Source organism: Myxocyprinus asiaticus, chromosome 4 (assembly GCF_019703515.2).
Source record: "Myxocyprinus asiaticus isolate MX2 ecotype Aquarium Trade chromosome 4, UBuf_Myxa_2, whole genome shotgun sequence".
In the NCBI taxonomy this organism is placed as follows: Eukaryota; Metazoa; Chordata; class Actinopteri; order Cypriniformes; family Catostomidae; genus Myxocyprinus; species Myxocyprinus asiaticus.
In genome coordinates this window covers 3,533,345-3,557,649 of record NC_059347.1, presented here as the reverse complement: position 1 = coordinate 3,557,649, position 24,305 = coordinate 3,533,345, and positions in this window count along the sequence as shown.

Genomic DNA, 24,305 nt, shown 5'->3' with positions numbered 1-24,305 from the left:
TTTCACATTGGAGACTGATGCGAGCAATGAAGGCCTGGGTGCTGTCTTATACCAGCAGCAGGGTGACTGTAGGAGAGTCACAGCTTATGCCAGTAGAAGACTTTGTAAAGCAGAAAGGAATGACATAAATTATAGTAGTATGAAGGTTGAGCTACTGGCCTTGAAGTGGGCAATCTCTTTTTTCAGATTAACATTTTTATTTGTTGATTCTCAAACATAACATAAAATATACATGCACAGAGTCAACCATTATCCCCCTTAACCCCCATTAATTCCCCATCCCCATCCCACTCGCAGTTCCCAACCCCAAACAAACATTCCTGTGGTCCAAGCCTGAGTATACACATATAAAAAAAAAATTATCTTCAGGTGGGCCTCACCTGAGAGCCTTCCAGAAAGGTCATGTATTTGTCACATTTCTTACCATATGCCTCTAATTTGCCAAGCTGTTTGTATGACATATTTTCATATTCTGCCACCCTGCCCAATTCAGTGAACCACTCTTGAAATGAGGGAGTCCCAATTGATTTCCATCCTCTAAGAATTATTTGTCTGCCAATCATTACACTAGTTTGGACCCAGCTTTTTGTATATTTGTCACCTACTTTAATAACCACCACATCACCCAATATAAATAGTCTGGGGCAGAATGTAATTTGAGTATCTAAAACCTCAGATAAAATTATGGATTCTTAACCAGAATTCTTGAATCTTAGCACAGAACCACAGAGTATGTCTCCATCCTCCAACTGACATTGTCTGCAGGTAGATGTGTCTTTTAAACCAAGCCTAAACTATCTAGAGTGAGTCCAATAGAAACTATGCAGAATCTTAAACTGAATAACCTTGCATCCCAAGACATAGTTTTAACATTTTTTAAAATTCTTTCCCACTTCCCATCCTCCAATACCAAGTTCAAATCTCTTTCCCATAACCTCTTAAGAGCTGTTAAGGCCCCATCACCAAGACTCTGAATTAACAAGGAGTAATACAATGATGCTTCATGCCCTTTCCAAAGGCAGTGAGCACCATACAAAGAGTGTCTGCAGCTTTTGGGGTTGTGTACTACCACCAAAAATAGTACAAAGTAAATGGTGCAACTGCAAAAACCTGAAAAATTGAGACCTAGAAATCCCAAATTGCTGTGTTAAATTTTCAAATGATCTCAAAGCTTCATAAAGGTGACCAAGCATAGCAACACCCCTCTCCAACCATTCTTTCCAGCAAAAGGGGGACTTGTTAATATATAATTTGGGGTTCAACCATATGCTTGAGGAGACATTTATGTATCAAAATTGAACAGAGAGGAAACCTTTGTCCATACTGAATGTAAGTGTGAAATAATGGGATGCATTTTTACTTCTCTAGGCAATTTAATAGAAAGACTTTGCAATGTTAAAATTGGGGCAAGGACCACTTTTTCAATGTTGTACCAGGGAGGGGCTCTCTCAAGCAGAAGAGATCAATGGGCCAAGTGTCTAAGGTGAATAGTAATAAAACAAAATTTTGGGGGGCCTAAACCTCCTTTTTCAATTGGTCTATGTAAATTACTGAAATGTAACAGGTCGTTTACCATTCCAAATAAAATTTGAAACTTAGATATTCTATCAATTTTTTTAAAATAAGAAAGAGGAACTTCTAGAGGGAGAGACTGCAGTAAATAATTGAATTTGGGAATACAATTCATTTTTATAACATTGACCTTCCCAGCCATAGACATATGTTGTGAAGCCCACCTATCAACATCACACGAGCACTTTTTCAATAATGGGTCAAAATTTATTCTAACTAAATCTCTAAAATTAGCTGGAAATAAAAAGCCTAAATACATAACGCCTTGCTTGGGCCATTGAAAGGCGCCAGGTTAGAAAGTTGTGGTGTGGTGAAAATTTGTAGAAAGAATTAATAAATCTGTGGAGGCTAGGCATAGATCTTCTAGGGTCAGAAACAAATAATGACATGGCATCTGCGTAGAGTAAAAGTTTATGCACCACACCTCCTGCTACAATACCAGGAAAATCATCCTCTTTTCTTATTGCGGCTGCCAGTGGTTCCAGGGCAAGATCGAACAGCAAAGGGGAGAGTGGACAGCCTTGCCGGGTTCCCCTACCAAGACAAAAATAATCTGAAATTAATCAATTAATTTGCACTGCCACTGATGGATGTTTATAGTGTAACTTAATCCACCCAATAAAAGTTTTCCCAAACCCATAAATTTCCAAAATCTTAAAAAGATAGTCCCATTTCACCCTATCAAATGCCTTCTCAGCGTCAAGTGAGATGGCAGCAATCATGTCTGATCATTCGCTACTGACCACATAAAATTTATAAAACATCTAATATTATCAGAAGAACTACGACCACAAATAAACACCATTTGATCTATATGTATGAGATGTAATTACTCTGCTTAATTGATTAGCCAGAATTTTAGACAATATTTTATTTCAGCACTTTTAATACTCTTTTCCAATTCCATGAATTCCTGTGCTTTGATCTTTTTAATGAATGAGAAATACTACCTCTAATAAGACCCCTAAGAACTGCCTTAAGCACCTCCCATGACATGCCCACAAAGGACACTGAGGACCAATTGGCCTCCACATAAATATGAACTTCTGTTTTTAACATTTGTTGAAATGCTGGGTCCTGTAGAAGGGATGTATTAAAGTGTCATCTATATGATTTTCTTTTATCTATATGCAGCAACATCTCTAAACACACCAAAGCATGAACTGAAAGTAAAATGTTCCCATTTGAGCAATCGTGGCAAATGGAATAAGTGACTTACATATATTTAAAAAATCAATTCTAGATTAAATCTAATGAACTGAAGCAAAAAAGGTGTAGTCCCTCCCAAATGGATTCAGATGTCTCCAAATGTCTGTAAGACCAAGATTTTTACACATCCTCTGTAGTGTCAACATTGCTCAAAAGGGTCTACACTTTTGCATCACTATGATCAAGGACCAGATCCATTAAACGATTGAAGTCTCCACCCAAAACCATCTTATGGAGGATCCCAGCAGCTTTTAACTTCACCTCAAAATCTATAAAAAAAGTTCTGATCATCAGCATTGGGTGCATAAATATTATCCAAAATAAGATTTTGCCCCTGAATTTCAGCCAAAACAATTATGACTCTTCCTAAATTATCTTTAATCTGTTTGAGACAATTAAATTGTAAATGCTTACTTATCAATGTGATGACTCCACTGCTCTTACTTGAACCAGCACTGCAAAACACATGCTCATCCCATGATCTACCAAGTTTTTCAGCTTCCTGTGCAGAAAGGTGCATTTCTTGAAGGAACACTATATCACTTTTTTACCTTTAAGAAAAGATACGACCTTCCTTCTTTTAATAGGGTTCCCCAGCCAATTAACATTCCACATGGAGAGAAACAACTTACCTATATTAAAGAGTGGCTTATTGACATGCAAAGAAAAATTGTATACCCAAGGCTAAATTATATTGACCATAATTCAACATTGAAGTAACCATAAAATCTTTAATATCCCACAGAACAGAAAAATGTTTTGCTTCACCCTGGCTCATAACAGTCCCAACTGGTGTCCATCCCCCGGAAATCCGACAGTCCATGCACGCTCACGACACCCTCCGCGACACCATTGCTACAAGATTTACCACTGTTTTTTTTTGTTTTTTTTTATACATACACCATACAATTGAACTGCACATTAAAGTTTTCAATTAAATAGGCCCTACTAAATAACAACATCGAACTCACAAAATGAACAAACAATCTCAACAAAAAGCCAATAAAGGGAAATAAAAAAATAATAAAGTAGATAGAAAGATAGATAGATAGACAGAGAGAGAGAGAGAGAGGGCAACCAACCAAATAACAAACCCTCTCAGACCGCATCAGCAAAATGCACGATGTGTAGTCCTGCTGATTCAGCGCCGGGAAAAGCAATGCGAAGCTCACATCCTGTCCGTAAAGTAATTTCTTAAACTTTTTGAATCTCTCCTGTTTCGCTTGTGTGGCACTAGCAAAGTCTGGCAAAAACATAATGTTGTAATACTCCTAGCAAAACAAAGTTTCTGTCTGTTGACCATAAGAATCTTGTTAGTATGGATCGGGGTCTGTGCACATGCTCTATTTCCAGATGATGGGCCGCTGTGTTGAACAAATTCAGAATAAACCCGTCCAGGAACTTGACCATATCCTGACCTTCCTTTCCCTCATGGATTCCAATGAAATGAACATTATTACGTCTGCTTCAATATTCCATTTCCTGTAATTTTTCCCACACCTGATCCATATCAGTTTTGGTGGCCAGTGAGTTAATCTGCAGCTTAACTCTCCTGTGTCGGTCCCCCGCCATCTTGCTCTTGAGAGGCGTCAGATACATGTGACCGTAAATGCTTTTTAATGTCGCTATAGGCCGAGGATTTAGAATTCTTTCTAAACATCCAGCACTCTAAGCGCAATTTAACAATCAAAACTATATCCGTTCTCACAGAGTAATATTGATTGAAAGGAAAATTAACAAAATGTAGCAGAGAACACAACTAGGCTGCTGGTGGTGAAATATTTACCTCGGCCATTGATATTAATAATGCTTTTAAAGAATTCTATCTTGATCTCTATAGTTGATTTTCAAATTAAATATCCCACTATCAGTTCTTTCAGAACCTTTTGGGAATGTAAGCAAAAGCCCACCACTCGTGAGAGATCTGGTCTATCAAAGTCTGTACTGTCACTGATAAAGAAGTGGAAGTGTGTTAGAGAGCTGGATGGCATTGTGAATGACCAACATCTTGGTGAATGTCAACAGCTGCTCTTACCCTCATGTCTAAAAGAACAGATCCTTGAAAGTGTTCATGACAGTATGGGACATCAGGGCATTGAGCACACACTGTTGAGGCAACAATACTTCTGTGTTGGCATGTATAATGTTGTTGAGCGGTGGATCAAAAAGTGTCAATGGTGCATCTTAACCAAGATGCCATAGCCAAGGATACATCCTCCAATGAAGACATTTTTGGCTTCAAGGCCCCTTGAAGTAGCGGCAGTAGATTTTACTTGAACCTGCCTCTGATGGCCTTGAGAACATGTTTATTGTGACTGATGTTTTCACAATGTTCACACAGATGTTTCCAACCAAGGACCAGAGGGCTGATACCACTGCCAAGATACTTCTGAAAGAGTAATTCATGAAATATGGTGTGCCTGAACAATTGAATTCTGATCAGGGCACACATTTTGAAAACGACATGATTGCTGAGCTGTGTAAAATTTATGGTGTAAAGAAAATCCTATTGGCTTCAGGGTAACGCTCAGTGCAAGCGCTTTAACAGAACACTCCATAATCTATTACATACACTTCCCCCTGAAAAGAAAAGGTGTTGGCCAGAACACCTTCCCGAGATGGTTTATGCTTATAATGTAACACCACATGCAACCACTGGATATTCACCACATTACTTGCTGTTTGGAGTCAACCCGCATCTTCCAGTAGATGCACTGCTAGGTCAAGAGCAAACTGTGGACAGAAAACATGATTGGTTAGTGATTCCCCAAAACAGATTGAGAGATACTCATGAAAAAGCCAGGGAATATGTTGAACACAAGGCTGCTGAGAGACTTTCCCCTTTGAATGACAAGGTCTATTTCCCTGTTATTGATGTGAGTCAGCAGGTATACTTGCATCACAGACCTTTGGATAGAAACAAAATACAGGGTTCATGGGGTCCTACTGTGTACAGGGTCATAGATGTGCAGAGTACCACACATACAATTGAGCCCATTGAGGGTGGTCTTATAAAGAGAATCCATAAAGTTGATTGCGCCCTTGTTTTAACTTGGTTCCTGAGCCAGAGATGACTGAAATCCGTTCTCCCACAACACAACAATCGAGGGGAGGATCTGTTTTTTTAGCAGGTTGAGGTTGTGCATTCGGATCCTGATTTTGTTGTGTAAGAAAAGGTCACATATCCTAGTCTGCAAGGAACAGAGAATGTGAACCCTGAAAACCCCATGTCAGCAGTTGAAGCCCTTATAGGTAAACATGTACTGATTTCAGAGAACAATGTACAACAAGGTGTCAGGTGTATTTTGTTGATTCATGTCTTTTATTTTGAAAAGTTTAGTTCCTGTTCCCTAGTCATGTGATGTCTTGTTTTCCCTCCATGTTCATGTGTCATGTTTTCATTGGTTTATTGTTTAATTATCTTGTTATCAGTTCTGTTTGTTCATTGGTTTATGTTCTCCCATGTCTTGTATTTAAGCCCTCATGTTTTCATTATCTGGTGGTGAAGTATTGGATGTGATCGTAGATGTTCAAGTCAAGCCAAGTTTATGTCAAGCCATGTTTAAATCAAGTCAAGCCATGTTCATGTTTATGTTTAGTTTAGTTCACGTGTAGTCAGGGTTATTGGTTCTCACTTTGTAAATAAACTGCACTTGAGTTTTTCATCTCATCATCGTCTTCGTCTGCCTGCCATTGTCATCATTGTCAGCAGCCAACAACGTTACAGAATACTTGACCCAACCATGAACCCAGCAGTTCGGCTTCTGCGCCTACGTCAGGGGAATCGTCCCCTGGAGGACTATGTGGAGGACTTTTGCGATCTGGCTTTCCAGGTGGACTTTAATGAGGTTGCCCTCAAAGACTGTTTTAGATTTGGACTGAATGAGTCCATTTCTTTTTTGATGCCTGGCGGTCGCAGTTCCCTCAGCCTGGCTCAATATATCGACCTCGCCCTACGGTTCATTGGTTCCCCGTTCACTGTGGGGGAGGTGGATGCCGAGCCAGAGTTCCACGACATGGCCGCCGCCGAGCCAGAGTTCCACGACATGGCCGCCGCCGAGCCAGAGTTCCACGACATGGCCGCCGCCGAGCCAGAGGTCCACGACATGGCCGCCGCCGAGCCAGAGGTCCACGACATGGCCGCCGCCGAGCCAGAGGTCCACGACATGGCCGCCGCCGAGCCAGAGATCCACGACATGGCCGCCGCCGAGCCAGAGTTTCACGTCATGGCCGCCAAGCCAGAGTTTCTAGTCATGGTCACTGAGCTAGCGCCATCTTTTGCTCCATGCCACGTCACAGCAACGCCTCAGCCTGCTCCATGCCACGTCGCAGCCACACCTGAGCAGTGGGACCTGGAGATGGTTCCCACCCTTATACCCACCCTTAGTTCTCCTGAGCAGGCAAGGGGAACCTTCGGCCCTCCGACCCCGCCTGGACCCTCCGAGCCCTGGACTTCGCCTTGGCCTGTCAGTCCCTTGACATTGTCTCAGCTCAGTGTTCCCTCGGCTCCACTGCGGTCCTTCAGCCTGTCGGCTTTGCCGGGGTCCCTCGTACCTCCAGCTCCTCCTTGGTCTGTCGGTCACCTGGCTCCGCTTTGGCTCTCCGATCCTCTGGCTGCGCCTCGTCCCTCCGATCTGTCAGCTTCACCGGGGACCTCCTTCCCTACGGCTCCACCTTGGTCCTCAGTCCTACCGGCTCCACCTCAGTCTTCCGATCCCCCAGCTCCGCCTTGCTCCTCTGAGCCTCCAGCACCGCCTTGGTCCTCCCTGCCATCGGCTCCACCCTGGCCCTTCGAGTCTTCGGCTACTCTCCGGGCACCAAGTTCCATGGCTCCGCCCCTCAAGCCTCTCATGGCTCCGCCTTCCATGGCTCCGCCCCTCGAGCCTTTCATGGCTCCACCCCCCACGGACTTTGCCTTGATCCCATGCCCCTCGCCCTTTCTCGCCATGCCACTCCCCACACCTCAAGACACCCCCCCCAGCTCCCTACAGAACTTTGAATTTATGTCATGTTTTACATGTTTTGTTTATGTGTTGGGGTGTCAGGAGCCACCCCTTAGTGGGGGCGATATGTCAGGTGTATTTTGTTGATTCATGTCTTTTATTTTGAAAAGTTTAGTTCCTGTTCCCTAGTCATGTGATGTCTTGTTTTCCCTCCATGTTCATGTGTCATGTTTTCATTGGTTTATTGTTTAATTATCTTGTTATCAGTTCTGTTTGTTCATTGGTTTATGTTCTCCCATGTCTTGTATTTAAGCCCTCATGTTTTCATTGTCTGGTGGTGAAGTATTGGATGTGATTGTAGATGTTCAAGTCAAGCCACGTTTATGTCAAACCATGTTTAAATCAAGTCAAGCCATGTTCATGTTTATGTTTAGTTTAGTTCACGTGTAGTCAGGGTTATTGGTTCTCACTTTGTAAATAAACTGCACTTGGGTTCTTCATCTCATCATCGTCTTCGTCTGCCTGCCATTGCCATCATTGTCAGCAGCCAACAACGTTACACAAGGTTCCCAGAGTGTTTTCCAATTAAATGAACATGTGTAATGAGAATTATATTGTTTTAAACTGTTATACATGTCCTTAAAGCCTGGTTAAAAATGCATAAAATGTCAAGTAATTTTTATTTGTATAGCACTTTTTACAACACACATCCATTCAAAGCAGCTTTACAGAAAATCATGCATTAACAGAAAATGAAACTATTATATCTATAAAGTCTTAGAGTCATCATTATGTAGCTTGATTAAATATGATTGTAAAATGTGTATAAAAATAAATAATTAAATAATATATGTATTTAGAACCCCAGTGAGCAAGCCGAGGGTGACTGTGGCAAGGAACACAAAACTCCATAAGATGTTGGTTAATGGAGAAAAATAAGCTCACTGTGGTGGCCAGTTCCCCTCTGGCTAAACAGCATGAATATAATGCCAAAATTAGTTATTTATGTGCAGTGTAAGTCATTGTTTAAAATTAGAAAACTAAGTAAGTGTTAAGGGCCAGTGTTTAAACAAAGATTTTGTATGAACTGTAAGATTAATTATTAAAGTCATCCTCTGAAGTCCATTGTAATAGACTGAAGTGATGTCTGGCTGGCACCAGCTGCATTTAGTCATCATCACTCAGAGACGTGTAGCAGTGGAGTCTGACACCAAGAAGGAATGGAGCTGGATCTGGCCGGCTCTGGTAACCTTGGGATATGGATCCCGAGGTTGAGACAGGGAAACAAATATAATAATATTAGCGTAGATGCCATTCAATTGTTATTGTTTTTTTTTTTTTTTTTTGCAGAGTTATAGATCATGATAAACGTTTCTGGTTCTGGAAGACCAAACTAAAGCAGCCTAATTGTGGGTTCATGGATACATTATGTGTATGCCTGTCTAAATAGATGAGTATTTAGTCTAGACTTAAACTGAGTGAGTGTGTCTGCATCCCAAACTGTGTTAGGGAGACTATTCCATAGTTCAGGAGCCAAATAGGAAAAGGATCTACCTCCTTTTGTGGATTTTTATATTCTAAGAACTATTTACAGGCCAGAATTTTGTGATCATAATGAACATGATGGAATAATGCATGGTAGAAGGTCACTTAAGTACTGCGGAGCTAGACTATTCAAAGCTATGTACATAGTACAAAATTTTAAAATTAATATGAAATTTAACAGGTAGCCAATGTAATGACGATAAAATGGGGCTAATATGATCATTTTTCTTGGTTCTAGTCAGCACTCTGGCTGCTGCATTTTGAACCAATTGAAGTTTATTTATTGAACTTGCTGGATATCCTCCCAGTAATGCATTACAATAATTTAGTCATGAGATCATTAATTAGTTTTTTGGCATCAGCAACAAAGAGCATGTGTTGTTATTTAGCAACATTTCTGAGGTCGAAGAATGCTGTTCTACAAATAATGGAAAATTAATTTTCAAAGGACAGATTAGTATCAAATACAACACCTAAGTTATTTGCTGTAGAAGGCGACGTTACAGTACATCCATCGAGAGTCAATTTATATTTTAGTAGCTTATTTTTAGAGGTTTTTGGTTCAATAATTAGTATATCTGTTTTGTTGCAATTGAGTAGAAGGAAATTTCTGGCCGTCCAATCTTTGATTTCATTGATACACTGTGTTAATTTGGAGAATTGTGAAATTTTGTCAGATTTCAAAGAAATATAAAGTTGGATATCGTCGACATAAAAGTGGAAACTTATTCCACAATTCATTATAAAATCTCCCAGGGGAAGCATACATAAGGAGAAAAGCAGAGGCCCTAAAACTGATCCCTGTGGCACTCCATAATATTAATATTAACATTTTATTGATTCGAAAAACAGGATTACACAAACAGAACATACACACACAGAATCAATCTATAAAATTATATGTCTCTCCCCCAAACATCCCCCCCTCACACTACAAACATCCAGTGGTCCTACACAAAATGAGAGTAACCACAAATACACACAAAAAAATAAATAAATAAACAGACAAGAGGAAACACAAGAATATTATATATATATATATATATATATATATATATATATATATATATATATATATATATATATATATATAATATAAAATCTAATTCAACAAATATATACCCAAACGGTGTATGCTACTCCCGAAAATAGTACAGAGCAGGTAGCGCAGCTGTACATACCTAAAGAATTGAGATCTGGCAATCCTAAAATTTTTAACCATGTTTTAAAAAGATCTCAACACTCCACTCTCATATAGGTCACAGAGCATATTAACCTCCCTCACAATCCACTATGACCAGCAGAAAGGGGACTTATAAATACATAATATTGGGTTCAGCCATATGCTCGAGGCAACATTTAAATAAATGTCCGAATTAAACACTCTGGACACTTTGTTCATACCGCATGCAAATGCGAGATAACGTGGTGTGACTTAACTTTTCTGGTTAGTTTAATAGAAAGGCTTTGCAATGGCAAAATAGGGGCAAGAACTTCCTGTTCAATACAAAATCAGGGACGGGCTCTCTCAGGTGGAATTGACCAATGAGCCAAATGTCTGAGACCGAATGCATAATAATAAAACAAAATCTTGGGTAGGCCTAGCCCACCTTTGTCAATTGGCCTATGTAACTTATTGAAATCTAATCTGGGACACTTACCATTCCAAATGAAGGACTTCGCTATGCTATCAGATTGCTTGAAATAAGAGAGGGGGACATCTACAGGGAAAGACTGTAGCAGGTAGTTGAATTTTGGAATACAATTCATTTTAATAACATTAACTTTCCTAATCATTGATAAATGTAATGAAGCCCACCTGCCCACATTACTTGAAAACCTTTTTATTAAGGGGTTAAAATTAACTCTAACTAAATCACACAAATTTGCTGGGAATAAAATGCCCAAATATTTAATGCCCTGTTTGGGCCACTGGATGGTGTCCGGCTGAAAAGCCGTTACTGGGCAGTACGCTGTCAGACATAAAGCTTCGGATTTAGACTAATTGATTCTGTATCCTGAGAACTTAGAAAAGGATTTAATAATTCCGTGGAGGCAAGGCATAGATCTAGTGGGGTCGGAGACGTATAATAAAATATCATCTGCGTAAAGCAAAAGCTTATGCGCCATACCTTCCGCCACCATCCCTGGAAAATCATCTTCCTTTCTTATCGCAGCTGCTAATGGTTCCAGGGCAAGACAGAACAATAATGGGGAAAGAGGGCAACCCTGCCGGGTGCCATATTTCTTACGTTTAAGAAAAGAAATAACCTTCCTTCTTTTTATGGGGTGCCCCAACCCATTCAAATTCCATGTGGAGAGAGACAATCCACTCATATAACATTTGACATTTTGACATATTAGAAAAAATAGATTGTGTGTCAAAAATAAAATTATAATGACCTCATTCCAATATTAGTGCAACAATCAAACCCCGAACTTCCCCCGAAACAAAAAACACAGACAAAGAAAAATGTGTGCCTTAACCCCGCGCACGACAGCGCCAACTGGCGTCCATCCCTCCAAATTCAAACAGTCCATGTTCGCCTACGAAAGCCCCTGCGACAACTTTGCCATCAGATTGCTCAAGTCCAGTGCTTCTATATAAATTTTGTGAGACAGAATTACATAACAGAAGAAAATCTATAAAACAAAGCCAATACTAGCCAATAGGAGGCATAAGCACAAAAAACATGTAGATTCCTCCACATAACTGTCCAGAAGGTGTGTTTCTCCACAAAACAAACTCCAGCCGCTAGGTGGAACCAGCACAAAAAGAAACAAAAAAGGCACTCAGTTTCCTCGGACAGTCAAGTGAATGTTCAGTGAGCCAGGCCCACTTGGCTGCATAGAGAGTATCACACAATGACTTACTCATTCCATTGACTTTATGAAGGACATCGTTTGCTGTGTAAATATTTTGCGGACATCCTTAGTATCTATTCTCAATTTGGCGGGAAACATCAGTGCAAAAGCGAACTTCCATTTATGTAAGAGTTTCTTGCATTCCTCGAATCGATCACATTTCTCTCTTGTCGAATTCGCAAAGTCTGGGAACAAGAAAATGCTGTGGTTCTCCCAAGAAAGCCTTCCTTTACTCCTTGCCTTGCGTAACACGAGATCTTCATCGGATGATCTCAGAAATTTGGCCAGAATTGATCGGGGCCTGTCTCCTTCCGTGGATCTCCGAGCCGGAACTCTGTGAGCTCGCTCGATTTCCAGCTTATGGCCTGTTATGTCGAGCAGACTCGCGAAGAGCCCGTCTAGGAATTTCTCCATACCTTGGCCTTCTTCGTCCTCAGGAATTCCAACAATTCAGACATTGTTTCAACGGTTACGATTCTAAAGGTTTTCCAACTTTTCCCAGATGCACTCCCAGTCTGTCTTAGTCACTAGTGGATTAGCAGCTAATTCCCTCTCTGATGTCTCCAGATAATCGATCTATTTCTCAACATCTGCCATTCTTTTAACTATCTCAGTGAATTTCATCTCCATGGTAGTGATCAATCGACGTATTACAGCGAGATCCTCCAAGTCAGCGATGACCTTCGTCAGCATTGCCGACTTGTTCAACAGCTGATGCTGAATCTCTTTCACTTCACTGGCTAAATTGAGTCCCGGGCTTTCGGCCTGTTGCTCAAAGGCTTCAACTTGAGCACTTAAGTGTGTTTAAATGTCTCCAGACAAATTCTTTGAAATATTGTCTTCTCAGAACAGTTAAGAATCAGAGTGTATCAAATCTCAGTGGTTTACATAAAGTATTAAAACTAGCAAAGTGTGCAGAGCACGCCGTTCACATGTCTGACCCTCACGCAACTCTGTGGCACTCCATAATAATTTTTTGTTTGATTTAACAATTCCTTGTTGTAAAGGGTTTAAAATGGAAAGGAGGAGGTGAGAACCGGCTTGACAATATAAATAAAGTTTAATGATAAACTTAAACATAAACACATACAGGGCAGCTGCCCATAGTTCACTTTCTCTCTCGAACTGCCGTCTCCGGTCGCCTTTATCCCTCGCTTGCTTCATCAGGCTGATTGGGGTCCGAGCGTGCGTCATTCCGGCCCGGCCCCGCCCTCCTCTGCGCTACACTTGTTTACATAGACAAAGTGGTAGCAGTCTGTTAAATAGGATCTAAACTATGCTAATGCAAGTCCACAAATGGCAACACAAATGCCAACATTTACCATGTGTGTCGTAAAATTCACGCAGTTTAATCACGATAATATAGAAAGCGAATGCACGTGAAAAAAATGCACACAGTTGAATCGCGAAAAGAGAAAATGCGAGGGGAAAAAACAATGCACACTGAAAATGGGAGAGAATAAAGATTAAACACAGAAAACAGAAAGATAAGAAATGCTAAAAAAAGCTAGCAGGCTACAAACACAGACTTGAGCTAGGTGCCAGCAGCAATAGGAACAGGTTGTCTATGAGTCATTTAGCACCAGGTTCTCCACAAATGTGTGGTGCATGATGGGAGAGGGGTGACACTCATACGGCCGCGCCCTGGCCCCATCTCGAATGACTCTCCTTGCCGGGCCCTCGTGTGCCATCTATCCCGGGCCAATCAGAGTCCCGTGGCACTGCGGTATCATTACGTTTAGGGGGGATTCTGACTTACAGGTGTTCATTAATGATCCCACAGATAGCTTCGCTCCAGTGGCACTTCAGCCAAGCACACGCACTAAATGTCTGAACCTGCGGTTCCTCTCGTACTGAGCAGGATATCTATTGCTATTACACATTATTGGTAGGGTAAAACTAACCTGTCTCATGACAGTCTAAACCCAGCTCACATTCCCTATTAGCCAGTAACCAATCCAGCGCTTGGTGAATTCTGCTTAATGATAGGAAGAGCCGACATCGAAGGATCAAAAAGCGACATCGCTATGAACGCTTGGCTGCCACAAGCCAGCTATACCTGTGGTAACTTTTCTGACACCTGCTTAAAACTCAAAAAACCAGAAGGATTGTGAAGCCCTGCTTCACGGCTTTTATTCATACTGAAAATCAAGGTCAAGCGAGCTTTTGCTCTTCTTCTCCACGGGAGGTTTCTGTCCTCCCTGAGCTCGCCTTAGGACACCTGTATTACCGTTTGACAGGTGTACCGCCCCGGTCAAACTTCCCACCTGCCACTGTCCCCGGGGCAGGTTGCACCCGTGCCGCGAGGGGCACCGGGCACTTGATGCCAGAAGCAAGAGCCCACTGGGGGCTCACATCCCTGCCTCACCAGGTGAGGAAATAATAAGAGTTTTTAAATGATTTTAGTGATTTAAGCAAGTACTTAAATGTATAAAATGCTGTGAATGATATAAGCAAGTATTAAGGCAGTGTTTCCCAAACTTTTTTCTGCATGGCACACTTTTTACGAATAAAAAATACCACGGCACACCACTATCCCACATAACCATTGTCGATAGTTTTCCTTTTCAAGAACTTATCCATGTTTTTTGTCCGTCTTGGTAGTGTGTTTACTTGTAATGTTTGAAATTATGCAAAAAAGGTATGCTGTATAATGAGGTCACAAGTGGCATGAGCGAATTGGGTAATGAAAAAAAAAACAACAAATTTGCTTCTTTTCTAATTCATAGATTTGTTCTTTCAAATTAATTTTCAAATGAATTCAATGCCACAGCAAATTATAGGAATGCAAGCTTATAAGGGGTGAAAAAGGTGAGACGATTGCTGTTCCACAAAGTTTTTTCTGGGGACATTATTTTTTTTTTTTTAAAGAATAAGCTAAAAGCACCAATTCCAGCGATTTTAATTATTCAAGTATTGCAAATTAACTGCACAATTGTGCAGAATAAGCTGCAAAAATAAAGGGTATTTTGGTGTTGCTTGCTTGTGTGTCACAAATTTGTTAAATTTTATTAACTGATTAGTTCAGTGACCCCTTCTGGAGATGTCACTAGGTGGTGACAAATGAACGACTTATGTGCTATGAGCGAGTCATTGAATCATTTTGAGTCATTCACGACTGAAATCTACCAAGAGACTTTAAAAGAACAAAGAAGATCCATAGTTTTCCTTCAGTCTGAGCATGTTTTTTCATCCAAGACAACAATAATAGTCTAATAATAGTGTTTCAATAACGTCCTTACCTTCTCATTCATTAAAACTTGCATGACTATAAATCTACTGACTTCAGTAGAATGTTTAAGAATTATAACACAAAGCATATCTACTGTATCATTTTCCAACAGATTTAAACTGCTGAGCATGACTTTTATCAGAAAAGACAACAATAATAGCCTAATAATAATAATTTTGAGTTTCAATAATGTTCGTTCATCATTGTAAAGTGCATTTTACATGAGTTGAGTCAAGGCGTCAACGCCAGCATCAAGCACTGCATTGCCCTCCACATGACAAGCATTGCAGAAAAAGTCACGGAGGGGCGATTTTATGAGTTTGCCATGCAAGAATGCGGGAGATGTGCACAATAAACATTGAAAACATGTATTTGGAAGAGACAAAAAAATGGCAGTTGCTTTGATAGCAGAAAGTAATAAATGGACTCGTTTATTGTTAGGTCTTAGTGTTTTCTTGGTGAATTTAAATTAGTTCCATAATTGGGGTCTCTAATACTCTGAAATGATAAGGTAATATTTAATTAAAATAAATTATGAAACATTCAATTAAGCAAAAATGTGTGTGAAAAACATTGGTGTAAAGTGGCAGCACTTCAATGTATTCTGCAGCGCTGACGTGAGTCATGTGAAAGCCCTAACATGTATAAACATCAGTCACTTTTACACATTAATCGTAGCTCTTCACAATCACAAAAGTGACTGATTATGCTTTCAAAACTACAAATTATCACAGAATGGTGAGGAGTTTGCATCCCTGTAAATTAAGTTTTTAATTTTTATTTATGCATTTATTTATTTTGTGGAATTTGATCATTTTTCACGGCATGGGTGATGTATGCTGAAGCATATGGGTAGGCCAATGCCCTGTTTGTATTTTCATTTGGATATTAGCCTCTACCATATTTCATTTCCTTTTTCTTTTTAATGTATATGGCCCCATCAACCTTTTATTTATTTATTTTTTTAATTTATTTTTTAACAGCCGTCAGAATAAAACCCCAAAAGATATTTTTGTATCCTGTGGGGATTATTTTCAACCCACTGGCTTCACACATATATACAGTATATATTTAGTTTAACTATATGTATTTTTAAATGTATGATCAGTCTTAGAACACAAAAGAGACAAAGCACAGAACACTTGCACATTGAGGGTAATTAAGAGAAGGTTTAAATTGTTATACAACATAAAAAGGAGATTGCCTGTCACTGTTATGTTGATGTAGTCTCGGCTCGATTCAAAGCCCAGTGTGGCATCAGAACAAGAACACAGTTTGAACTTTCCAGCACATCTAACAAGACCACTTTACTGTTTCTCTTAGTTGCCTTGGAAACACGAGGGCGAAGCAGAATGCCTCCTGAGTTATGAGAATAATATCAACAATACAGGATGATTTAACATTTAATAGTGAGGTCTGCACTCACATTAAATTATTATATTCCTCCTCAACAAACTGACTTTCTGTCTTAGAACAATATTTCATAATTAAAAAGGATAACCAGCACTAGTCAAACATGCCTGAATCAAACTATTCATGGTCTTCTGGTTCAGTTGAAAACTGACAGGAAATTGAAATACAGGAACTCAGTTTGACTGAATCTTTTAAAAGTAACCAGAGAGTTTAAATGAATGATATATATACAGTAAAATGTTTTGCTCTTTTCCATACATCCACAGTTAATCTATAAAAAGGACCACAAAACAGCACAGAAGTGTCAGAAAACTAATCCATTTGATTTGAGTACAGTACTCCAAGTTTTCAAACCACTGTGCCATGTTATCATGCATGAAAGAACCAAAAGTGTTTGCTGTCAATGATGGCTAACCTAGCACAATATGTCAAAAGGCACCATAATTTAATTTAAAATCTGTAGTAAACAAGTAAACATCTAAAGCACCATATTTAAATCTGACCATGAATGAGATTTGTGAGCTTTGGCAGAGGGGAAAGATTATCAGTGAACAACAAATGATAACACTGTACATTAATTTTCTGTTTGTTAAAGGTTTATAAAGGGGTCAGTTAATGACTAATAATTCATTTACAAATGCAACATAAATCATTCATTTGCAGTTATAACAACATAAATAAAAAGGGCGACTTTCATAGAATTTCTGCCAAATAGTGAGCCATTTTACCTCACATGTTACAAATGCTTAATAACACTTATTCACCATTAGTTACATGAAATTGTTAATGTAATGTACATCAAATTCGGTAGGATTAATTGGTCATCAGGCTGTATTATATGATCTCTTCTGTGAATGAGCATGAAGAGCTGAAAAGTGTTTTAGCAGAGGACTTTAGGTAACTAGGATAAGGTACGGTGGGACGGCACTCAGTAGCACCATTCTTTTGACATCAGTGTGACAAGGCAAGTGACAAAACTAGTGAGTTAAGGACATAACATTCATGAATAGAAACATATAATTCCTCTTTTTAATCTCACTATAATTTCTTTCTTTTTTTTTTTTTTTTTTGCATTGTGACATGAATCATGAATTAGGGCATTGATGTTTTTGATTAATCTAAGTATGAATATGTGTAATTATTAAATATTTATAACATGCAAGTTAAAATTCAAAATTTTTGGCAAGTATTATATGAAAGTGGGCCTTTTTATGCATATTATTATAACCGCATATAAATTATTTATAATGCATTTGTAAATGAATTATTAGTAATTAAGAACCCCTTTATAACCCCTTAACAAAGGGAACATGAATGCAAATCGTTACCATACAAATTAATTTGGACTTGTAGCATCTGGACCAATCAGACACAATTATTCATTATTTAATGAATAATCCAACAGATGTCTCAAGACCGTAACAAGTAAAGGTCCAAGTAGGCCCAAGCAGACTCTGAGATGTCTGCTCTCCCACTAATCAGTATCAGTTTTTACTCCCCCTTTGCTGACACTGGTCCAGCAACTAGTGGACCTCAGAGACATTCCAGGTGGGGGAAGGTAGACACATGCAAAGCAAAGGAATGTGGGAAGAAGTAACTCAATCCATTCCCCCATAGGAAAGACACATAAAGCCCATAAAACAGACTTTTCTTCATTAATTTATAGACATACTGTTCTATAAATGAACATGCATATCCTCAGGACATTGTGTGTATGATTATTACTGTCTTGTATAGTGTCTTTTGTACTGTATACCGTTTTGTGTATGCTTGATGACAGAACCACTAGATAATGTAAAATTATTGGTATCATGCTTCCTATCAAATTAATCCTTGTGTGATGCCCTAAACATTGGAGTATAGCACCCCCTTAGAGCATGCATTGTATGCTTGTTATATTAATCAGAGCATAAAGGGGCACAAACTGCTAGCTTACTCCAATCATGCAAATGAGTTAGCTTCCAAACAAAGGAACTTTTCCCGCTGGAAAATTGCACCTTTCTCATTGGTCAAGCCAAACTCGAGAGGAGTGACCTCCTTCAGGATTTAAAGGGCACTGTCAAAGTGACCTCTCTCTCTTCCCTCTTTCTTCCTTCTCCTCATGGTTGCTGTTCGTGTGGGACCGGAAACACCCGGTCCGACCGCGAGGTCGTGGGCCGGCAGGCCTTAACACATCAAGCCATGTGTAACTTCCTCGACCATAACGGAGTCAAACTAACACCGCAAGTTCATCATCATTTCTTCATTCAACATGGAAGAAATTGATTGCAACTTCAAAACCATCGACTCAAGAAACCATCAAGACTTTCTCCTGAGACTGCATCCGGGCACTCTCTCAACCGCCAAGGCATTGCAAGTATCGTACAATTAACTAACTAAACAGAGGTTTAGTATAAGCTGTGAACCCCTTTAACAAAGGTGCTTTGAAATAAGAAACTGATGGTTCTTTCAGATGGTTAAATAATTTTTTCATAGCTTCATTCTCCTGTTCCGTTTCTGTTTCATTCACTTTCACTTTTCCATTTCCCATGTATGCGTAATTTGTGTGTATGTGTTTGTTTAGATTAGTTATGTGTTCGTGATTTAGTTAAATAAGAGTTGATTCTGGTCTGCTTGTAAAACAACGTCAATGTAACGAGAATTTATCCTTTCTGAGAGTTGATAGACAATCAATACTGAGTGTATGCTGGACGAACAGATTAATTGATTGTAATGTTAATTCATCTACATCAAATTAATTCTATTAACTGATCCAAATGTTTATAATTAATTATAACGAGTTATGATTAATTATTCATATTTCCATTTTAAGGATAATTTGACAGTGGTATATTTTGATAAATAATCTCATCCCTGTTTTTAAAAGATTTCGCTTCAAAGCTGTACCTAAATATGTGTAATATTATTTTCAATAAGCCATGAGAATAATATTACTCCAATAAGTGAATTAATCATAATTCCCTTATTAAAGCTAATTCCTTACAATAGAAATTGTGAGTGGGTATTACGATTTTAATGGTGGAGAATTTTATTCAGACAAATAATCTAGTTATTTGTAATTTATCTAATTTATAATGGTAGTCGAACGTGACTAATTCCATTATACATTTCCTTACATAATAATGTAGAATAAGGACAGTTTAATTTAATTTCTAGATCACACATACTGTTTCCCTACATATAATGGTGGAGGTACGTGGGCACTTTAACCCATCCCGTGTACATTTATACTACCAAATTCACTACAGATTTGTTCCTCACACTGTATGACTGAGTTGGAGTACAGTATAATGCACAAGCTGTATAAATTGATTTTGTGGTGCTTTTTGGAAAAGAGTTGCATTAACATTCCTTAAAATCACTATTTTGTGTTACACACACACACACACACATACACACACACACACACACAACATTCAGATGTGGAATGACATGATGATGAGTGACTAATGACAGATTTGATTAGTTATTATTATTATTATTATTGTTGTTGTTGTTGTTGTTGTTGTTGTTGTTGTTGTTGTTGTTGTTGATGATGATGTTTTTAGGTGAACTATTCCTTTGTTCTAGTAAATGACTAGTAAGTAATCTTTTTCACTTTAAACATTTTGATGACATTTTCAGACAAGAGCTAATGGGTAAGGTACATTGAGATAAATGAGCAGTTTATGTATGGCTAATATATGACTGCATGAGGAGGAGTGGAGAGAGAGGCAGCTGTTTCATCTGCAGACACAGCATGACGGCCTGCACAATTCCCTCTACTTCTCTGTGAAGTAAACAGAATTAGGACTGTGAACAGCTGCTGGTGCGGGTGTGATCCCAAAGATATTGAAACAGGCATTATCAGGTCAAGAGAACACAACAAGGTGGTATAACTGTAATTCAAAGACCTTTTGTTTCATGTCTCTGGAACAAACATCTACAATAAACCTGTGGGCTCATGGCTAGAATTACACTCATATTAAATGTCCGCAGTTTGAGTGATGACATATTTCAGTTGTTATAATGGAGTATATTGTGTAATTAGAGGTGTTCACTATGGTAAGCATCATTATTATTTTTGCTCATGCTGAAAGTTAGTGGATTGAACAAACCCATAACACTACATATTGAACCACATGAAACGATGTTTGCAAACCATAGTAGGATAGTTATACAGGATATTCAACCACAATAAAATGTATGTCAGATCAAGTTTTGTGTTTTGTGCAAGTTCTCTCACAATGATTTGTTTTGTGATGCCACAAACTCGTTCCTGGCTCACGATGTCAGGGAAAGTGAGAGGGTCACTGAGTAGAGTCACAGAGGTGTTTTATGTCTTATAAAAATAAATGTCTTATGTGAGACATAAATCTTGCGAAATGGCAGTCTTTTGGCACATCATCGAGACCTTCCTGTGCTTCAAGGGAGATTTTGTACTCTCATTCCCGGCTCACAATTGCAGAAAAAAATGAGAAGCGAATCCCTGACCAATTCAACCAGTAGTGTCACTACACGGACACTTGGCCACCTTTAGACATGGGATTTCCAGGGCAGAGATCATTGTGGCCAGAGCGCCAAATTTGTGGCCTTAAAGGTGGCAGCGCCAAGGACTTGAGTTCTTGCTAAATAAGGAGAGAACCAAGTCATAATCAGCTGCTCGTGCAGCTCTTGACAGGACAGCACTAGCGGCGAAACTCTAAGGTATGCCAAAGCAGGGAAAACTGATCATCCAGTTGAGGCTCGAGTGAGCACTTTAAGCATCTCTTTGTCCCGTTTTCCCACTTGGAGGAGGAAATTACTGTAAGCACCTCACCTGAGCGCGACATGTCTCACTATTGGAAGCCCCAGTGACAAAGTGTTCCTCACATCTTCTCCTCCACCAAACGTGATTGGTTGCAGTGTGCCCCATAACATCATGGGCATACTGAACAGTCAAAGCTGCTTGAGATGAGGAGAAACAAGATGGTGACAAATCATCCTCAAACTTTCTCAGCTCTATATTCTGTCCTGGCTTCCCTCGCTTGTTTGGTCCCTCGGGAGTAGCAGTGGTAGTACATCGGGAGGAGAGGTGACCGGCATAAACTTTCTGAAGAAAGCAAGCAGAGAGCAAAGCGTTTTATGCCCTTGCAAAGAACAAAATCTCAGCACACGCTGCTTCAGAGCAAACAAACAGTGTTCATGCCCAACAGAAGAAAACACTTGCGAAACACCATTTTAAAAAAGACACATAAAGAAAGGGATGGATAAAGCTTTTGTGACTGAGCTCAAAATAATTTTGTGAGCGAATGTAAAATGTATTGCAAGGGAACGCAAATCTCATAGACTTACACTGAGGAGGGACCCGAGCCATATCTAGAGTCAGAATTTCATAGAGACTTAGAGGTGGACTCTTTTGTCTTGGGCCAGTAAGCAACCACCTAATTGTGGAAGCAAGTTTTACGTAAACAAGCACCAATAAAGCACCTAAAAAGGCAAAAAATAAATAAATTTGAAAAAAAAAAATTTGTTTTCTTTCATCATTACACAAACAAAATGTTGCTTGTATCATGTCTTAAGATGCATGTGGAGACATCAGACATGTTCACTTGCAAGTTGTCTCCAATTGTCGTGATGTCTTTGGTTAAATTTCAAATCACACCTGAGCAAGTCTTTAGGGAAAGCTGTAATATGGATTGTGTGAGGTTCCATTTGTTAAAGCAAGGGAATGGGATTTGCTCAAAAAGAGGTGTTAGAACAACAAGCCGGGTTGGATCTAGAAATGTATTAATGGTTTGCTGTCCTCTCATCTGCATGACTTTGAAAAGCAAGACTGCTAGATAACAAGCACAAAAGGCATTTTGTCTCTTCAAGACTGTTTACTTCTGCCAGTTGGCTTGTAAAACTGAAATACAATAAAACAGAAATGACACTGCAATGTGTACATTGATTATCAGTATACAGTATATGTACTGTATGTATATGGGTGCGTTCGAGCATGTACTGTATGAATGCAGTGGAAGATATTTTAAACATTACGCATAGTATCAATCTCAAAATATGCATTTAAGAACACTAATTATGTTAACTCCATAATATTCTCATTAATCTTTCACAAATAATTTAACAAACTTACAGGCATATCTTTCACAGCAAAAGTGTGAGCACAACAAAAGGGAAGACGGAACAATGTTTATCGGACTATCCCTGGAAAATAGTGAGTCAAGCACAGCTCATTTACACTTTTGCAATATTTCATTTTTACGCTTACAGAATTATACTATGCGGTCCATCCATTTTGCTGTTCATGATAATCTGCGCATGCTAATTTTTCTATCACACTTGTTACTTCATTAATGCTTTTACAATTCTTAATATTTACATGCAAATCTTTAAGGCACTCATTTTCCTGCATATAATATACTACCATTTATTACATTGGAACACCAAATAATGAGGTGACAATGCTTTTCTTAGGGTGGCAGTGGCAACCCCATGCCACCCTCTTAGATTCACTGCTGACAACAAGAGGAGGAACATAAAACTTCCTCATGGCAAAAGAAAAGCCTTAGTTTGAGAGTCCATTGTCCTGGTGAAATTATGATAACACCTTAAGGCTACTAAAAATCAAGCATACTTAAGTGTTGCCACTCCTCTAAGGTCTGCTGCACAGCTGTGCCACCTGCTGAGCAACTTTCCACACCTCGATTCTTCACCATACCTGAAAATATGAAAAGATCTAGTCAGCCATAATTAACTCCATCAGTCCACACTCGAAATCAGAGGGAAAAAGTATAGCCAATGAAATTGACCCATTTCCTTTTTATTCAGGAACACTGCATGTCTTTATGCTGGTGCCACTCTGGATATACAAAACCTGAGGGAAATCTGTAAATCCTAATGACAGCAATCTAGAAAACACTGCACTCTTCCATATTGAGAGGGCCGCTGCATTTGCACCTTAACAGATGGGCTGAAGTCCCACCGGAAAATGTCATGGTTACTTGTGAAACCTCCGTTCCCTGATGGAGGGAACGATATGTTGTGTCGATGTAGTGACACTAGGGGTCACTCTTGGGAGCCCGAGACACCTCTGGTCTTTGATAAAAGGCCAATGAAAATTGGCGAGTGGTATTTGCATGCCACTCCCCCGGACATACGGGTATAAAAGGAGCTGGTATGCAAGCACTCATTCAGGTTTTATGCTGAGGAGCCGATATAAGCTCCGGCCATTTCAGCGGGTAATTCAGCATTGTGAACACAACGTCTCATTCCCTCCATCAGGGAAAGGAGGTTACACAAGTAACCATGACGTTCCCTATCTGTCACTCACTAGACGTTGTGTTGATGTAGTGACACTAGGGGTCCCTATACGAAACGCCACAATTGGCTGAACTGTGTTACGTGAACTGGCGGTGTGTGGTGGGCAGACTACTGTGTGCCTCATAGCCAGCACACCAGGTCGACACGTAACCTCCCCCAACATAGTCAAGAGTGTCAAACAGCCCTTTAGGGACAAGTCGACTACCCAAAAGATAGAGACAGGCTTAACCCAGTCGTGGCCT